Raw genomic sequence first — 21,026 nt, 5'->3', positions numbered from 1 at the left:
ACCATTCCATCTAAGTCTGCATTCCAAATGGCGCTCCATCCCTTCCGAGCCCTCCCATGCGCCCAAACGGTGGTTCCCCCCCACATATGGGGTATCAGCGTACTCAGGACAAATTGGACAACAACTATTGGGGTCCAATTTCTCCTGTTACCCTTGGGAAAATACAAAACTGGGGGCTAAAAAATAATTTTTGTGGGAAAAAATTTTGTTTTATTTTTACGGCTCTGCATTATAAACTTCTGTGAAGCACTTGGTGGGTCAAAGTGCTCACCACAGCTCTAGATAAGTTCCTTAGGGGGTCTACTTTCCAAAATGGTGTCACTTGTGGGGGGGGCTTCAATGTTTAGGCACATCAGTGGCTCTCCAAACGCAACATGGCGTCCCATCTCAATTCCTGTCAATTTTGCAGTGAAAAGTCAAACGGCGCTTCTTCCCTTCCGAGCTCTCCCATGCGCCCAAACAGTGGTTTACCCCCACATATGGGGTATCAGCATACTCAGGACAAATTGTACAACAACTTTTGGGGTCCAATTTCTTCTCTTACCCTTGGGAAAATAAAAAATTGGGGGCGAAAAGATCATTTTTGTGAAAAAATATGATTTTTTATTTTTACGGTTCTGCATTATAAACTTCTGTGAAGCACTTGGTGGGTCAAAGTGCTCACCACACATCTAGATAAGTTCCTTAGGGGGTCTACTTTCCAAAATGATGTCACTTGTGGGGGGGCTTCAATGTTTAGGCACATCAGTGGCTCTCCAAACGCAACATGGCGTCCCATCTCAATTCCAGTCAATTTTGCATTGAAAAGTCAAATGGCGCTCCTTCGCTTCCGAGCTCTGTCATGCGCCCAAACAGTGGTTTACCCCTACATATGGAGTATCGGCGTACTCAGGACAAATTGTATAACATCTTTTGGGGTCCATTTTTTCCTGTTACCCTTGGTAAAATAAAACAAATTGGAGCTGAAGTAAATTTTGTGTGAAAAAAAGTTAAATGTTCATTTTTATTTAAACATTCCAAAAATTCCTGTGAAACACCTGAAGGGTTAATAAACTTTTTGAACGTGGTTTTGAGCACCTTGAGGGGTGCAGTTTTTAGAATGGTGTCACACTTGGGTATTTTCTATCATATAGACCCCTCAAAATGACTTCAAATGAGATGTGGTCCCTAAAAAAAAATGGTGTTGTAAAAATGAGAAATTGCTGGTCAACTTTTAACCCTTATAACTCCCTAACAAAAAAAAATGTTGGTTCCAAAATGGTGCTGATGTAAAGTAGACATGTGGGAAATGTTACTTATTAAGTATTTTGTGTGACATATCACTGTGATTTAATTGCATAAAAATTCAAATTTGGAAAATTGCGAAATTTTCAAAATTTTCGCCAAATTTCCATTTTTTTCACAAATAAACGCAGGTAATATCAAAGAAATTTTACCACTATCATGAAGTACAATATGTCTCGAGAAAACAATGTCAGAATCACCAGGATCCGTTGAAGCGTTCCAGAGTTATAACCTCATAAAGGGACAGTGGTCAGAATTGTAAAAATTGGCCCGGTCCATAACGTGCAAACCACCCTTGGGGGTGAAGGGGTTAATGCCGTTTTTGGAAATAAGTACATAAACGGAAAATGTGCATGATTTGAATGGAAACATGCATGAAAAAACGGATTCCAAGGCCGGATTCATCATTTCACAGCTCAGTTTCATACTTTTTTTGCCGCAAAAAAACGCATGCGTTTATTTGCGGCAAAAAAATGCATTGCTGTCTATGTAAACGCATGCGTTTTTAAGCACATGCGTTTGCGTTAAAAACGCATGCGTTTTTATAGAAAAAACCAGAAAAAAACACTGAAACACCACCCACCACCATCAGGGTGATAAAGGGATCCAAACCCTAACCCTAACCCTACCCCTAACCTCACCCCTAACCGTTTAATGAACATTTTCTGACATAGTGCCACGATATTTCAGTGCCACGTATTTCAGTGCCACGTATATAAGTGCCACGTATATAAGTGCCACGTGCCACGTATGTAAGTGCCACGTATGTAAGTGCCACGTATGTAAGTGCCACGTGCCACGTATTTAAGTGCCACGTATGTAAGTGCCACATATTTAAGTACCACGTGACACGTATTTCAGTGCCACGGATTTAAGTGCCACCTATGTAAGTGCCACGTATTTCAGTGCCACGGATTTAAGTGCCACCTATGTAAGTGCCACCTATGTAAGTGCCACGTATTTAAGTGCCACGTATTTAAGTGCCACGGATTTAAGTGCCACGTATTTCTGTCACGTTTACGGTTAGGGTTAGGGTTGATCTCACCGCTCTATAGGACCCTCAGTGACACACTGACAGGAGACAATGGCTCCTGCAGTGTATCACTGAGGTTACTAAAGTTCACTGGTCTCACTTTATGGCAAAAAGCTGCGTGGGAACTTTCTCATACAGCATGCCATAAAGTGAGACTAGGGACTATTTTCTCACAGGGGCGTAGGAATACATTGTGGGGAATACATTATGGAAGGATACCTTCCTCCCCTCATTGTGTTCCTGGAGCCCCTGGTGAGTGGTTGCATCAGCAGATGCTCCAGCTCTCCACGGGAGATCGTCGAGGGACACTCGTTTTAATTGGATTTCTGCGGATCAGGGAGTATAGTGTTTGTTTATTATTTTAATATTTTTTACAGATGACAATGGCTTCGGGGATCAAAGTGACAAGTGATGGTGAGTATGTAATCTATGTTTAATGTACTGTATGTCTATATGTATGTACTGTATGTATGTATGAATGTACTGTATGTAGTATGTATGTATGTATGTCTGTATGTATGTACTGTATGTATGTACTGTATGCGCATGTCGTCGCATGCCGCATGTCGTCGCATACCGCCGCATGGTGCATGTAGTTGCATGGTGCATGTCGTCGCATGCTGCATGTTGTTGCATGGCGCATGTCATCGCATGCTGCATGTCGCATGTCGTCACATGGCGCATGTCATTGCATGGTACATGTCGCATGCCGTCGCATGGCGCATGTTGCCGCATGGTGAGTGTCGTTGCATGGTGCATGTCACCGCATGGTGCATGTAGTTGCATGGCGCATGTCGTCGCATGCTGCATGTCGCATGTTGTCGCATGGCGCATGTCATCGCATAGCGCATGTCGTCGCATGGTGAGTGTCGTCGCATGTCGTGTGTTGTATGTATGTATGTATGTACTGTATATGTGTATTTTTTTTTTTTTTACATTCAACACATTAGCCGGATGATGGGACTACTACTGTCCCATCATTGGCTAATGTGTCACTCACTGCCACTGTAGCAGGCAGAGCCCGATGGGACTTGTTGTCCCATCGGACGATGCCTGCACACAGAGACAGACACACACACACACCACCCCCCAGCACATACCGGTCCGCACAGCGCCAGTGACCGGGACCGCAAAGCGCCGGCGACCGCACAGCGCCGGGGACCGGGACCGCACAGCACCAGCGCCCGGGACCGCACATCGCCGGGGACCGGGACCGCACAGCACCGGCGCCCGGGACTGCACAGCGCCGGGGACCGGGACCGCACAGCACCGGCGCTCGGGACCGCAAAGCGACGGCGACCGCACATCGCCAGCGCCCGGGACCGCACAGCACCGGCGCCCGCCCGCACATCCCTGCCTAGCCCGGCCCGCCCCCAGCACGGCCCCGCAGGCAGCCTCAGCCCTGCCCACAGCCCAGTCACTCTTTATGAGTGACTGCTGTCTGTGGAGCCTGGGGACACGCCTGCTACTGACGTCACGTCAATTTCCAGAGTCTGGAAATTGACGTGACGTCGGCAGAAATGAGTGGCGGCGGAAGCCTGGGGGTCACGTGACCCGGACTCAGGCACCAGCATAGCACCGCTCACAGGCGAAAACGGCTAAAGAAGGTATTTACACAAATCATCAGGGGCCCCGGGGGGATACATAGGGGGGTTAATTGAAAGTAGTGGACAACCCCTTTAAATGTTCATTTTTCCTTCCATATTGCTTCAGTTCCTGTGAAGCACGTAAAGGGTTAATTATCTTCTTGAACGTGGTTTTGAGCACCTTGAGCGGTGCAGTTTTTAGAATGGTATCACTTTTGGGTATTTTCTGCCATATAGACCCCTCAAAGTGACTTCAAATGTGATGTGGTCCATAAAAAAAAATGTTGTAAAAATGAGAAATTGCTGGTCAACTTTTAACCTTATAACTTCATAACAAAAAAAAATTGTTTCAAAAATTGTGCAGATGTAATGTAGATATGTGGGAAATGTTATTTACTAAGAATTTTTTGTGACATCTCTCTCTGATTTAACGGCATAAAAATTCAAAGTTTGAAAATTGCTAAATTTTAAAAATTTGCCATATTTCAGTTTTTTTCATAAATAAATGCAAATCATATTGAAGAAATTTTACCACAAACATGAAGTACAATACGTCACAAAAAATTATCTCAGAATCAGCGGGATCCATCAAACAAAGCGTTCCAGAGTTATAACCTCATAAAGTGACTGGTCAGAATTGTAAAGTAAATTGGCTCCGTCACTTGGGTTTAACCCCTTAGTGACAGAGCCAATTTGGTACTTAATGACCGAGCCAATTTTTACAATTCTGACCAGTGTCACTTTATGAGGTTATAACTCTGGAACGCTTTATCGGATCCCGCTGATTCTGAGATTGTTTTTTCGTGACATGTTGTACTTCAAGTTAGTGGTAACATTTCTTCAATATTTCTTGCGATTATTTATGAAAAAAATGGAAATATGGCGAAAATTTTTAAAATTTTGCAATTTTCAAACTTTGTATTTTTATGCCCTTAAATCAGAGAGATATGTCACAAAAAATAGTTAATAAATAACATTTCTCACATGTCTACTTTACATCAGCACAATTTTGGAAACAATTTTTTTTTTTGTTAGGGAGTTATAAGGGTTAAAAGTTGACCAGCAATTTCTCATTTTTACAACACCATGTTTTTTTTAGGGACCACATCACCTTTGAAGTGATTTTGAGGGGTCTATATGATAGAAAATAACCAAGTGTGACACCATTCTAAAAACTGCACCCCTCAAGCTGCTCAAAACCACATTCAAGAAGTTTATTAACCCTTTACGTACTTCACAGGAACTAAAACAATGTGGAAGAAAAAAAATGAACATTTAACTTTTTTTTGCAAACATTTTACTTCAAAACCATTTTTTTTAATTTTCACAAGTGTAAAAACAGAAATTTAACCACAAATTTTGTTGTGCAATTTTTCCTGAGTACGGCGATACCCCATATGTGGAGGTAAACCACTGTTTGGGCGCACCGCAGAGCTTGGAAGTGAAGGAGCACCGTTTGACTGTTTCAATGCAGAATTGGCTGGAATTGAGATCGGACGCCATGTCGCGTTTGGAGAGCCCCTAATGTGCCTAAACAGTGGAAACCCCCCACAAGTGACACCATTTTGGAAACTAGACCCCCCAAGGAACTTATCTAGATGTGTGGTGAGCACTTTGAACCCCCAAGTGCTTCACAGAAGTTTATAACGTAGAGCCGTGAAAATAAAAAATCGCATTTGTTTTCACAAAAATGATTTTTTTGCCCACAAATTCTTATTTTCACAAGGGTAACAGGAGAAATTAGACCACAAAAGTTGTTGTGCAATTTCTCCTGAGTACGTTGATACCCCATATGTGGAGGTAAACCACTGTTTGGGCGCACCGCAGAGCTTGGAAGTGAAGGAGCACCGTTTGACTTTTTCAATGCAGAATTGGCTGGAATTGAGATCGGATGCCATGTCGCGTTTGGAGAGTCCCTGATGTGCCTAAACAGTGGAAACCCCCCACAAGTGATACCATTTTGGAAACTAGACCCCTTAAGGAACTTATCTAGATGTGTGGTGAGCACTTTGAACCCCCAAGTGCTTCACAGAAGTTTATAACGTAGAGCCGTGAAAATAAAAAATCTCATTTTTTCTACAAAAATGATCTTTTTGCCCCCAAATTTTTATTTTCACAAGGGTAACAGGAGAAATTAGACCACAAAAGTTGTTGTGCAATTTCTCCTGAGTACGTCGATACCCCATATATGGGGGTAAACCACTGTTTGGGCGCACCGCAGAGCTTGGAAGAGAAGGAGTGTCGTTTTACTTTTTCAATGTAGAATTGGCTGGAATTGAGATCGGACGCCATGTCACGTTTGGAGAGCCGCTCATGTGCCTAAACAGTAGAGACCCCCCACATATGACACCATTTTGGAAACTAGACCCCTTAAGGAACTTATCTAGATGTGTGGTGAGCACTTTAAACCCCCAGGTGCTTCACAGACGTTTATAACGTAGAGCCGTGAAAATAAAAAAATCGCATTTTTTCTACAAAAATGATCTTTTTGCCTCCAAATTTTTATTTTACCAAGGGTAACAGGAGAAAATGGACCCCAGAAGCTGTTGTACAATTTGTCTTGAGTACGCCGACACCCCATATGTGGGGGTAAACCACTGTTTGGGCGCATGGCTGAGCTCGGAAGCAAAGGAGCGCCATTTGACTTTTCAATGCAAAATTGACTGGAATTGAGATCGGACGCCATGTCGCGTTTGGAGAGCCCCTGATGTGCCTAAACAGTAGAAACCCCCCAAAAGTGACCCCATTTTGGAAACTAGACCCCCCATGGAACTTATCTAGATGTGTAATGAGAACTTTGAATGCCCAAGTGCATCACAGAAGTTTATAATGCAGAGTCGTGAAAATAAAAAATATATATTTTTTAACAATAAAGATTTTTTAGCCCCCAAGTTTTTATTTTCACAAGGGTAACAAGAGAAATTGGACCCCAAAAGTTGTTGTGCAATTTGTCCTGAGTATGCTGGTACCCCATATGTGGGGGTAAACCACTGTTTGGGCGCACGGCAGAGCTCGGAAGGGAAGGAGCGCCATTTTGGAATGCAGACTTTGATAGAATTGTCTGCGGGCGTTATGTTGCGTTTGCAGACCCCTAATGTACCTAAACAGTAGAAACCCCCAACAAGTGACCCCATTTTGGAAAATAGACCTCCCAAGGAACTTATCTAGATATGTGGTGAGAACTTTGAATGCCCAAGTGCTTCACAGAAGTTTATAATGCAGAGTAGTGAAAATAAAAAATATTTTTTTTCCCACAAAAAAAGATTTTTTTAGCCCCCAAATTTTTATTTTCACAAGGGTAACAAGAGAAATTGGACCCCAAAAGTTGTTGTCCAATTTGTCCTGAGTATGCTGGTACCCCATATGTGGGGGTAAACCACTGTTTGGGCGCACGGCAGAGCTCGGAAGGGAAGGAGCGCCATTTTGGAATGCAGACTTTGATAGAATTGTCTGCGGGCGTTATGTTGCGTTTGCAGACCCCTAATGTACCTAAACTGTAGAAACCCCCACAAGTGACCAAATTTTGGAAACTAGACCCCCTAAGGAACTTATCTAGATATGTGGTGAGAACTTTGAAAGCTCAAGTGCTTCACAGAAGTTTATAATGCAGAGTAGTGAAAATAAAAAAATATTTTTTTTTCCAACAAAAAAGATTTTTAGCCCCCAAGTTTTTATTTTCACAAGGGTAACAGGAGAAATTGGACCCCAAAAGTTGTTGTCCAATTTATCCCGAGTACGCTGATGCCCCATATGTGGGGGTAAACCACTGTTTGGGCGCACGGCAGAGCTCAGAAGGGAGGGAGTACCATTTGACTTTTTAGCGCAAAATTGGCTGTCGTGTTTGGAGACCCCCTGATGTACCTAAACAGTGGAAACCCCCCAATTCTAACTCCAACCCTAACCCCAACACACCCCTAACCCTAATCTCAACCCGATCCATAATCCTAATCACAACCCTAACGATAATCACAACCCTAACCCCAAAACAGCCCTAATCTCAACCCTAACCATAACCCTAATCAAAACCCTAAATCCAACACACCCCTAACCCTAATCCCAACCCTAACCCTAATCCCAACCCTAATCCCAAACGTAACACTAATCCCAACCCTAATCCAAACCCTAACCCCAACTCTAACCCTAACTTTAGCCCCAACCCTAACTTTAGCCCCAACCCTAACCATAACTTTAGCCCCCGTCGTCACAAAAAAAGTTCAATGTAACCTTTTTTTTGTACGTCGCGTCCGCCATTTCCGCGCATGCGTGGCCGTAACTCTGCCCCCTCCTCCCCAGGACATAGACTGGGCAGCGGATGCGTTGAAAAACTGCATCCGCTGCCCACGTTGTGCACAATTTTCACAACGTGCGTCGGTACATCGGGCCGACGCATTGCGACCGCCCCGTACCGACGCAAGTGTGAAAGAAGCCTAAGGCTACTTTCACACTAGCGTCGTACTCGGCCCATCGCAGTGTGTCGGGCCGACGTACCGACGCTAGCGTTGTAAGCGCCGCACAACGGGTGCAGCGGATGCTGTTTTTTCAACGCATCCGCTGCCCCATTGTGAGGTGCGGGGAGGCGGGGGCGGAGTTCCGGCCACGCATGCGCGGTCGGAAATGGCGGACACGTCGCACAAAAAAGTTACATGTAGTTTTTTTTGTGTCGACGGTCCGCCAAAGCACGACGGATGCGACATGTGGCAATCCGTCGCAATGCGTCGCTAATGCAAGCCAATGGAGAAAAAACGCATCCTGCAAGCACTTTTGCAGGATGCGTTTTTTCTCCAACGACGCATTGCGACGGAAGCCAAAAAACGCTAGTGTGAAAGTAGCCTAACCCTAACCCTAGCCCTAACCCTAACCCTAAATTTAGCCCCAACCCTAACCCTAACCCTAACCCTAACCCTAACTCTAACCCTAACTCTAACCCTAACCCTAACCCTAACCCTAACCCTAACCCTAACCCTAATTTTAGCCCCAACTTGTCTTCTCCTGCCAACCGGCAGATGGCAGCAGATGGCGGGCGCACTGCGCATGCGCCCGCCATGATGAAAAAGCCGGCTGGCAGGAGAAGACAGAAGAGGACCCAGGGACCCCGGGTGAGTATGATAGGGTCCCCAAATCCCCCTATTTCTCTGTCCTCTGATGTGCGATCACATCAGAGGACAGAGAAATAACTGATCGCTTTCTTTTTTTTTTTTTTTTTTTGCGGTCGCCGGTAAACTGTTAATTACTGGCGATCGCAAAGCAGGGGTCGGTGCAAACCGACCCCGATCATGTTCTTTGGGGTCTCGGCTACCCCCGGCAGCCGAGACCCCAAAGATCTTCCAGGTGCCGGGCGGCGGGCGCACTGCGCGTGCGCCCGCCATTTTTTCCCGGAAAAAAGATGGCGGCGCCCATGGGGAGACACGAGGAGCACCGGGGGAGGTAGGTGAGTATTGGGGGGCTATTGGGGGCCATCGGGGACCAATTTCTCTGTCCTCCGATGTGCGATCACATCGGAGGACAGAGAAATTAAACGGCAAATCGCGTTTTTTTTTTTTGTTGTTGCGACCGCCGGTAAACGGTTAATTACCGGCGATCGCAACTCGGGGGTCGGTAAAAAAACCCCGAATCATGTTCTCTGGGGTCTCGGCTACCCTCAGCAACCGAGACCCCAGAGAAAATCCGACACTGGGGGGCGCTATTCACTTTTTCCACAGCGCCGTTAATTAACGGCGCTGTGGATTAAGTACCCTTAGCGGCCGCCGTTAAAAGGCGTATCAGCGGTCGTTAAGGGGTTAACAACAGCCACGACAACAATGCCAAAAAATGGTGAGCTGTAGTCAAAGCATCCTGGGCTGGAATAACAGTTGACAGGTCCCAGAAGTCGGTTGAACTGTAATAAAAGGCAGTACATTTTGTGAGTTTGTTAAAACAAATGCAGACAGTGCTGTTTTTTTTTTTTTTTTAAGAACCTAATGTTTATGTTTTGTTATTTTCCGTAGTTAAAAATTATATCCATTTCTCTTCATGTTTTGAATTAGAAAACAGTGTGCAATGTTCTCAAAGCATGCAAATAAAAACTAGTATAAAACTCATGTTTTTGAACACAGTGCTATTATTTTGAACACTACTGTACATTCAGTTGTCCACTGAAGCCAATCATTGGCCTCAGTAGGGAAGCCTGTATGTTCAACTGGCTGCAGTGGTTATTTGGATGTAAGCAGCATCTTTGCTACGGATGGAGTGCCAGAACAGGGGTATTAGGCAGTTAAGAATTAGGTTTGTCTCGTTTTTGCATTTTATACCTTGTGAGGGATCAGCTCTTTAGTAGTCATCAGCTTCACACAGGCATGAAGCTCTTTAGTGCAAACATCAAAGTTTATTAGACTTCATAAACTTCCAGTATAAAAGAAAACAAACAGCCTTTCCTTCGGCATAACGGCAAACCAAAGACAAACAGAAAAACAGTCCATTTGCTAGCATGGACTCACCCGTTCAGTTAAATGTTCAACTCTGAGTCTCTGGCTAAGACAAAACACAACTGGAGCTCATTACACCTCTACTCCAGATATTCAATGAGGCAGCTGAACTGCTTTATATAGGCCGTACCACACCCAGAGGTGGAAATATGGGATCAGCCAGTCTCTTGCATCTTTTTGACTTCTCCTAAACCCAGCCCTTGCTATACCATATTAACTATTTCAGCACTATACAAGCTGGAGCTTCCTTTTCCGGTCTTTCTTCACCAAGGCTAACTACCTCAATTAAACATATCTGACCCTCGAGGAGGAATCCAGTGGTCATCTTACATTTTTACCTTTCTTGTCTATCTAGACATGTGCAAATTGCCTCTTCAGAGAAAAAGAGGACTTGAACTATATAGCGCCACCTGTTGGAAGTAACGATCCTACAAGTCGCAATCAACCCTTTAACAAGTCTTGCAATATGACTTAGGATAAAAGCCAAATCAGTATCTGAATTCGCAGACATTGGTGTTTTGGGCTGTTGGCACTCGTCAGTGCGAAGCATGAGAACTGATTTGGCTAGGGGAGAGGCTCTGGACTGAGGTCTAAGGTTTCTACACATGAACATAGATTATATACACACACAAATACATGCATATCTTAAAGGCAGATTTAATTACATAAATGTAGATGTGTGTGTCCTATTCTGATAACTAGTGCAGTAATGCTTTCACAGAAGCGTAAAAAAAAGTTGCTGTTCAATTGTGCACATTACTTCAGTGTCTTTAGTTCTGATTCACAGTATTATTATTTATGAATTATGATAACCTCTATAAAGGTCTGGTCCACTAAATGACTATTCATCTTGCAGCAACTGCAGCTCCCTCCTCTCCTTCACTTAAGCCCTATTACTCCTACATCTACATATTGCACCCATACATTTACATCCTTTGCATTCACACAATATACCTGCCAGTTTCTGGATGTTTGTAGACTGTAGCAGGACTTCAATGGAGGAGGATGAGGGGGTGGGATGTACATGCAAGATAGACAAAGTGTCGGGCTCCAGGAGTGATAGGGATGGTTCCAACCAAATAAGGTTTATTTCTACATACAATAATAGGTGGAATACCATCCGAAATATCCTTAATAAACACTGGCCGATCCTAAAAACTGAGCCTGTTATTGGTGGGCTGCTCCCTGAGAGACCACTGATGACAGCAAGGCGGAGCAAAAATTTGAAGGATCTCCTGGTTAGGAGCCATTATGTGTCAACTCCCTCTCTTCCCTTTCATACTGGGAGGCCACGGCAGGGTTGTTTTTCGTGCGGGTCATGCTTAACGTGCCGGAACATTGAATGGGTTTCGGACTTTTGTTCATCAGACGGTAAAAAGAATTTCAAAATTAGGGAATATATATCATGTCCCTGCGGCTTGTTATATGTTGGTCTCACCTCAAGGGAGTTACGCATTAGAACTAGAGAACATGTGAGGGACATTAAAGCCGCTCAATCTGCCATTGATATAGCGTCCTTAAAAACGATTTCCCGTCACTTCAGGCTGCGTCATGCCTGTGACTCGGACCTGGTAAAGCACACAAAGAAAAAAGTATCACTCCCAGAGATGCACACCACTTATAAGAATAAGAGACATGATACTGGAAAAGCACAAGATTTTATTGAAACACTACATAAAACATAATTAAAAACAGCAAACAAAAAGCCCTGTCCATAGCAAACAATGCAAGGTACAATGATACGTACAAACAACAGTAAAGCTATAACATGCAATGCTATAAACCGGCCTATACCCTAGATAGAGTAGGAGCAATATATGATTCAACTAAGAACACTAAACTGGTAAGGGAATGTAAATCCTACACCATCCTATATATGACAATGGGCATATGCCCCACCAGGCACCTAAACAAGTACAATAACCTGCGCGGCTCATGGGACACTGATAAGCATGTAATCCAGACAAACTGGGCTGTAAGGGAAATCCCAAAAGGACATGCTAGCAATAGAAAAAGTGCAGAGACTGCCCAGCAAAGTGGCAAAAAAATGCTGGGACAGAAGTTACCCAAAGCAAGATGGTGGCCAGGAAGAAGTCCGTGGGTGAACCGGTAAGTAAGCAGGACTAGGGCCAATGCAGCCCCACGCGTATCGCCCTCTCAAGTAGGGCTTCCTCAGGGGAAGTGTTGGTGTGTATCACAAACCTTGTTTAAATACCAGCCGGATAATAAGAAGATACGGCACACCTGTGACTCAGGTGCCCCAAGGAGACAGAGGAGGAACCGATGAAATGCCCAGCAGGGCGGGGACCAGACAGGGGAGCCGCTGTCAGTGTGAGCAAGAAAAACCACGCCTACAGGCCACAAAGCATACCAGCAAGAGTAAACCTAGATAGGCGCAAAAGCACCAGAACATCAGCTGTGAAGCGCTTGCTGAAAAAAATAAATAAATTTAAAAAAAAAATGTCCTGGCATGAAGGTAGCCTAACAAAGGCATTGAATGGGGGCGTTACCACTGCAGTCCAGTTAATGATAATGATAATAAAGGGCAGAAACAGAAAGTAACCTACTAAAGAATGCACAGCCAGGGGGTGATCAGTCCCAAGGCAACATGCAGAGGTGCCAAAATGCAGCGGTTAAAAGACTTGGGGCATACAAATATATATATATATATATACGATATCGTATATATATATACATATATATATATATACACATTTATATGTATATGTAAAACAGCAGGCAAACAGGCAAACAGTCCTACGGTCAGCATAATAACTGAACAATAATAATAAATAACAAACGTAATAATAAACGTGCCAGAGGTATAAGGTGGCCATACAGAAGCGTACCCACTACACACTAGACCCCCGGGGGACACTAACAGAAAACATCTATCCAATAAGCAGCAGGCATACAGGCACACAGCCCCAAACAGGGCCCTGCACATATATAAAAGAACAGAGGTATATCACGCACACACGAGCCACATATAATCGCACAGTAAAAACATATGCAATGAGTATGAAATAATTCTGCAAACAATCTTTATTAGATAAATATCAAGAAATGTATACATATATTGCCACATGAGCTATTATAAGTGAGGACTAGAGAATGGCTCCAAGGAGGCCAGGCTTGGACTGATAGTTTCACCTTTTATGTGGGTTTGCAGGCTAACGGAATGCATATTTGTAGGCCAAGGCCACTCCCACAGTTGGAAACGGGAAATACCCTGGCTGGAAAAAGCCTATTGGACTAGGATGATGAAAAAGGCAAAAAAATGCCAATCTGTCGAAAACCGGTATACCATAAACCAGGGCACAGTTTAATATTTTTTATTATTCATATAAGTTAGATATAAAAAGGAACAGATGCCATATATGACTGTCCCATGAGCCGGAAACCCCTACATTCCATAAGTAGAGCAAGCGAAGCTCGCAGATGTAAGCTCTTTGCCTATATCCTATCTTGTACATCCAGTTTAATAAACGCACAATAAGTATAAAGTGCGTAATGCAGATTAGAGGATACCAATAAATAGAATCCGATAGGACCACAGGTAAGCCCATCCATAGAGTATCACAAAATGCTAAAACATGCAATATTGAACCCCAAATGTTATCCTATGGAAACGACCGCAATGATAGCAAAACATAGACCATAGTATAAATAAGTCCTCAAGGTGATTCCAATTTATACATAGGGGGCCCACTTAGTTTGGCGAAGAGACGATTCCCAAATCACTGAAGTCCCCAAAACGGTCCCTCAAGAGGAGGAAAGAAGGGAGAATCCGGGTCCGTTCAAACCATATAGTCCATACAGGTCCCAGACCGTGGGGAGCGACTAAATGAGATGTCATCCTAGAAAACCCATAAATAGGAGTTCTTCGTTGAGACCAGCTGGGGCAACAGAAGACAGATTGAAAATCCAGCGAGATTCACAACGTAACAGGGATGGCCTGAGTGGACCCCCCCTATTAGAGATCTGGACACGCTCAAGGCCCACCACCCTGGTGTTGGTCACCCGGCCCGCATGGTGGGTGAGGTAATGGGCCGCCACAGGGGTAAGAATTTTGCCCTTGGAAAGATCATTAGAGGCCAGATTGATTGTGGAGAAGTGCTTCTGCACTCTCCGTCGCAATTCCTGTGAGGTTTGACCCACATATATGAGTTGACACGGGCACACAAGGGCGTAGATAACGCATGTGGTCTTACAGTTGATGTAAGAAAAAAAGTTTGTGCCGACTACCATCCCTAGGATGAACAAAGAAGTCCCTTGTGGGCCCCATATGCGGGCATATACTACAACCTCCACAGGCAAATGAGCCTCGAAGTTTGATACCCCGGTTGGTACTAGTAGTCTGCCTCCTATAGTGACTCCTGGACAGCATGTCCCTGAAATTAGGGGCCCTTCTGGCCACAAGTGAGGGCTGTGCACTAACTACATCAGCAGTTTGGAGATCCGTCGTCAGGATATCCCAATGCCTGCGCAGGATCGCTTTGAGGCTGCCCCAGTTATTATTGTAACCCGTGATAAACCTAGGTTTATCATCACGTACCTTGGTTGACGCAAGCAGTTGGGAATCCTGGGTATGGAGTCTAGCACATTGAAATGCTGTAGAGATACTCCTATGTGGATAGTGCCTCTCTTTAAAACAATCCGTGAGTCTCAGCGCTTCCACTCGAAAGTCCGGCGTCAGTCGTGCAATTCCTTCTAGCTCTCAGGAATTGGCCGATGGGCACTCCGTCCCTGGTATGCTGTGGATGAAAACTTCTGTAATCCAGAAGACTATTGGTGGCGGTCGGCTTCTGATACAATTTGGTGGAGATGGAACCACCCTCTTCAATCCTAAACTGTAAGTCCAGGTATGTGGCTGTGGAGGATGACATGGAGTAAGTCAAAAGAATGTTATGCGTGTTCTCATTTAGAGACTCAATATAACTCCTGCATTCCTCCAAAGTGCCTACCCAAATAAAGAAAGCATCATCGATGTATCGTGACCAATGGGCAACCTTATTCCTGAAAATCGATGACGGGTAAATGACCGTGGCCTTCCACCATCCCAAAAACAGGTTTGCCAGGGCAGGCGCACATCTGGCACCCATGGCCACACCTGACGTTTGAAGGTAGTATGACCTGTTGAACAGAAAATAATTGTGCCTGAGAATGAAGTCAAGTAGGTCCACCACCAGAGAGTCATGCATGCGGTCCGAGTGTTCCACCAAATCCAGAAAATATAGTACTGCCATAATACCATCCTCGTGACTGATGTTCAAGTATAGTGACTCGACATCACACATAACCAATATAGCCCCTGGCGGGAGCTTCAAGGAATGACAGATGTTAATAAAATGTGCCGAGTCCTTCACAAAGGACGGTAAGTTTTTAACTAGTGGTTGCAGGAAATGGTCCACGTAAATACAGGCCTTTTCACACAGGCTGCCGATGCTGGCCAGAATCGGCCGGCCCGGCGGCCTGCGGACATCCTTATGGACCTTGGGCAGCATATAGAAAGTAGCCGTAATAGGGCATTCAACCCACAGGAACTAGAATTCCTGGTGATTGATAATGCCCAGGTCTCTGGCCCTGTCCAAAAGAGTCCTAAAGCGAGCGCCAAACACAGCCGAGGGGTCTGATGGAAGCTTTTTGTAGAACCTCTGATTCCCTTGTTGTCGATTAGCCTCCTCCAAATAGAGGGCATGTGGCCACAAGACCACATTGCCCCCCTTGTCTGCCTCCTTAATCAAGAACAAATCATTGTTCTTGAGGTCACACAGGGCACGTTTTTCCTAACTACTCAAATTAGAAGGAAGCAATGGTCGTAGGGGCATAGACATAATGTCTTATTTAGTTAGCTCAAAGAAGACCCTAATGGATTGTACCAGAGAAAACGGGGGTGCCACCATAGATTTATTGCGGTATGGAAACCGATTCCTACCTCCACCAGACTCGTTCTCCTGGAGAAGTCGTAGGACATCTTGCATGACCTGCTGGTCCGTCTGGTCGAGATCCCTCTAGGTCTGGGGCCTTTTGTGTAAGACTCGAAGATCCAAGTGCCTGCAAAACAAATACAAGTCCTTAACCATAGTAAATTTGTCCGCAACCTGCGAAGGGGAAAAGGTCAAACCCCTCTGAAGAACACTCAATTCTATAGCGGAGAGAACATGGTCAGAAAGGTTAATGACCTGTAGCTTGTTATCCAGTACCCCGGTTGGTCCCGAGACAACCCCAGACGCGGGACCCATCAAAACCTGCAACGATTCCTGTGTTGTTTCTGGATCTGTGGTCGCCGTCCCCCGAATCTGGTTACTCTGGGTGAAATTAGAGCGGCGCTTACGGCCCCTTCGGATGCGGCGTCCCCCTCGCTTTCCGCCGAGGATAAAAAAAATCGCTCTCTGAGGTGAAACCAGCTCCCCTATTGAACTCCTGCACCTGGGCCCTATTCTTCTGGATTGGAGGCGCCCGCCTCTGGTTACCCTGGTGCCGCCATTGGAATGCTTTAGCCGACTCAAAATCAGAGCGATCCCTGGAGAACTTTGATTTTTTCTTGTTGACAATATCCTTTTCATATTTATCCAAATTCTCCTTAAGTTTAACTCTAAAGGGTTGGACCTGTTTTTTATCATCAAATTTAAGGAGTTGGCCCTCCAGATCCTTGATCCTGGTCTTGGTGTTTAACAATAATTCTCTGTCGTGTTCCAACAGCATGTTCATAATTATAATAGAGCATTTCAATAGGCCCTGTTCTCATGTGGTCCAAAACAGGAAGGAAGGAGGAAGGTTCCCATGCTGGATAAATGGGGACCCTTAGGCCCCGAGGGACATTATTCGACTTAATATATTCCTCTAGACAATTTGATAATAAAAAACAGGTCCAACCCTTTAGAGTTAAACTTAAGGAGAATTTGGATAAATATGAAAAGGATATTGTCAACAAGAAAAAATCAAAGTTCTCCAGGGATCGCTCTGATTTTGAGTCGGCTAAAGCATTCCAATGGCGGCACCAGGGTAACCAGAGGCGGGCGCCTCCAATCCAGAAGAATAGGGCCCAGGTGCAGGAGTTCAATAGGGGATCTGGTTTCACCTCAGAGAGCGATTTTTTTATCCTCGGCGGAAAGCGAGGGGGACGCCGCATCCGAAGGGGCCGTAAGCGCCGCTCTAATTTCACCCAGAGTAACCAGATTCGGGGGACGGCGACCACAGATCCAGAAACAACACAGGAATCGTCGCAGGTTTTGATGGGTCCCGCGTCTGGGGTTGTCTCGGGACCAACGGGGGTACTGGATAACAAGCTACAGGTCATTAACCTTTCTGACCATGTTCTCTCCGCTATAGAATTGAGTGTTCTTCAGAGGGGCTTGACCATTTCCCCTTCGCAGGTTGCGGACAAATTTACTATGGTTAAGGACTTGTATTTGTTTTGCAGGCACTTGGTTCTTCGAGTCTTACACAACAGGCCCCAGACCAAGAGGGATCTCGACCAGACGGACCAGCAGGTCATGCAAGATGTCCTACGACTTCTCCAGGAGAACGAGTCTGGTGGAGGTAGGAATCGGTTTCCATACCGCAATAAATCTACGGTGGCACCCCCGTTTTCTCTGGTACAATCCATTAGGGTCTTCTTTGAGCTAACTAAGACATTATGCCTATGCCCCTACGACCATTGCTTCCTTCTAATTTGAGTAGGGAGGAAAAACGTGCCCTGTGTGACCTCAAGAACAATGATTTGTTCTTGATTAAGGAGGCAGACAAGGGGGACAATGTGGTCTTGTGGCCACATGCCCTCTATTTGGAGGAGGCTAATCGACAACAAGGGAATCAGAGGTTCTACAAAAAGCTTCCATCAGACCCCTCGGCTGTGTTTGGTGCTCACTTTAGGACTATTTTGGACAGGGCCAGAGAACTGGGCTGTTGTGAATTCCGCTCTTGGGCTCCCTCCGGTGGTTGTAAGTGGCACTTTTGTGAGTTCTGCTCTTGGGCTCCCTCCAGTGGAATTAAGTGGAACTGCTGCTCCTTGGATTTAGCAGCCAGCAGCTGCTTCCACTGATCGTCTATTCTGGCTCGGCTATTTATCCTGGCTCTATCCTTCAGCTAGTGCCAGTATTCAATGGTTCCTGTTTGGATTCACATCTCTCTTGGATTTCCCTGATATTCTGACCAGTTCAGCAAAGATAAGTCCTTGCTTTGTTCTTTTGCTTTCCACTTGTTGTGGACTTAATCGTTCAGCACATTCTATGATGTTTTCTAGTCCAGCTTGTCAGTATGGATTTATTCAGTTAAGCTGGAAGCTTTGGGAAGCAGATTTACCCTCCGCACCTTTAGTCAGGTGTGGAGATTATTGTAAACTCTGTGGTGGATTTTTCTAGTTTTTAATACTGACCGCACAGTATTCTGTCCTGTTCTATCTATCTAGCTAGATTGGCCTCCTTTGCTACATCCTAGTTTCATTTTGTGTATGTCATTTTCCCTCTCTACTCACAGTCAATATTTGTGGGGGGCTGTCTGTCCTTTGGGAATTTTGTATGAGGCAAGATAGCTTTCCTGTTTCTATCTTTAGGGGTAGTTAGTCCTCCGGCTGTGATGAGGTGTCTAGGGAGTGACAGGAACATCCCACGGCTACTTCTAGTGTTGTGTTGAGCTCAGGAACTGTGGTCAGTACAGGTACCACCTCCTCCAGAGCACGTCCCATGTTTCTCCTAAACCACCAGATCATAACAGTACAACTGGCCAATAATGAATTAAATGCATCTCAAAAGAAGGAAAAAAAAAGTTCTGAGTCATTTTTTTTTTCTGCAGTCTGTTTTGTCTTTTTTTTCCTCTTAATCTCTGGGTGGTTCAGGATTTTGGCGCTGGCATGGATGTTCAGGGTTTGTTTTCTCATGTGGATCAACTTGCTACAAGAGTACAGAGTATCCAAGATTATGTTGTCCAGACTCCGGCTTTAGAGCCTAAAATTCCTACTCCTGATTTGTTTTTTGGGGATAGATCCAAGTTTTTGAACTTTAAAAATAACTGCAAATTGTTTTTTTGCTTTGAAACCCCGTTCCTCTGGTGATCCCATTCAGCAGGTTAAAATTGTCATCTCTCTGCTGCGTGGTGACCCTCAGGACTGGGCATTCTCCCTTGAATCAGGGCATTGCTGAATGTAGACGCATTTTTTCAAGCGCTCGGATTATTGTATGATGAACCTAATTCTGTGGATCGTGCAGAAAAAACCCTGTTGGCCCTGTGTCAGGGTCAGGAAGCGGCAGAAGTATACTGCCAGAAATTTAGAAAATGGTCTGTGCTCACTAAATGGAATGAGGGCAGCAATTTTGGAATTAATTAACTAAATGGAATTGCTCTGGCAGCAATTTTCAGAAAGGGTCTTTCTGAAGCCCTTAAAGATGTTATGGTGGGGTTCCCCATGCTGGCTGGTTTGAGCGAATCTATGTCTCTAGCCATTCAGATTGATTGGCGTCTGCGCGAGCGCAAAGTTGTGCACCATATGGCGGTATCCTCTGAGCAGAGTCCTGAGCCTATGCAGTGTGATAGGATTTTGACTAGAGCAGAACGGCAGGGATTCAGACGTCAGAATAGGCTGTGTTTTTACTGTGGTGATTCTGCTCATGTTATTTCTGATTGCCCTAAGCGTACTAAGAGGGTCGCTAGGTCTGTTACCATCAGTACTGTACAGCCTAAATTTCTCTTATCTGTGACCCTGATTTGCTCATTATCGGGCTTTTCTGTCATGGCATTTGTGGATTCAGGCGCTGCCCTGAACTTAATGGACTTGGAATTCACCAGGCGCTGTGGTTTTTCCTTGCAGCCTTTGCAGAGCCCTATTCCTTTGAGGGGGATTGATGCTACACCATTGGCCAAGAATAAACCTCAGTATTGGACTCAGCTGACCATGTGCATGGCTCCAGCACATCAGGAAGATTGCCGTTTTCTGGTGTTGCATAACTTGCATGATGTTGTTGTACTGGGTTTTCCATGATTACAGGAACATAATCCGGTGCTGGATTGGAAATCTATGTCTGTGACTATTTGGGGTTGTCAAGGGGTACATTGTGACGTTCCTTTGATGTCAATTTCCTCTTCCCCCTCTTCTGAAGTCCCTGAGTTTTTGTCGGATTTCCAGGATGTATTTGATGAGCCCAAGTCCAGTTCCCTTCCTCCACATAGGGACTGTGATTGTGCTATTAACTTGATTCCTGGCTGTAAGTTCCCTAAGGGCCGACATTTCAATCTGTCTGTGCCAGAGCATGCCGCCATGCGGAGTTATGTCAAGGAGTCTTTGGAGAAGGGGCATATTCGGCCGTCCTCGTCACCATTGGGAGCGGGATTCTTTTTTGTTGCCAAGAAGGATGGCTCCTTGAGACCCTGTATTGATTATCGCCTTCTTAATAAGATCACGGTCAAATTCCAATACCCTTTACCTTTGCTTTCTGATTTGTTTGCTCGGATTAAGGGGGCTAGTTGGTTTACTAAGATTGACCTTCGAGGGGCATATAATCTTGTTCGTATTAAACAGGGTGACGAATGGAAAACTGCATTTAATACGCCCGAAGGCCATTTTGAATACCTTGTGATGCCTTTTGGGTTTTCTAATGCTCCTTCTGTATTTCAGTCCTTCATGCATGATATTTTCCGCAATTATCTTGATAAATTCATGATTGT

This window comes from Ranitomeya variabilis, chromosome 7 (genome assembly GCF_051348905.1).
Source record: "Ranitomeya variabilis isolate aRanVar5 chromosome 7, aRanVar5.hap1, whole genome shotgun sequence".
Lineage (NCBI taxonomy): Eukaryota > Metazoa > Chordata > Amphibia > Anura > Dendrobatidae > Ranitomeya > Ranitomeya variabilis.
This window is presented reverse-complemented; position numbering follows the sequence as displayed.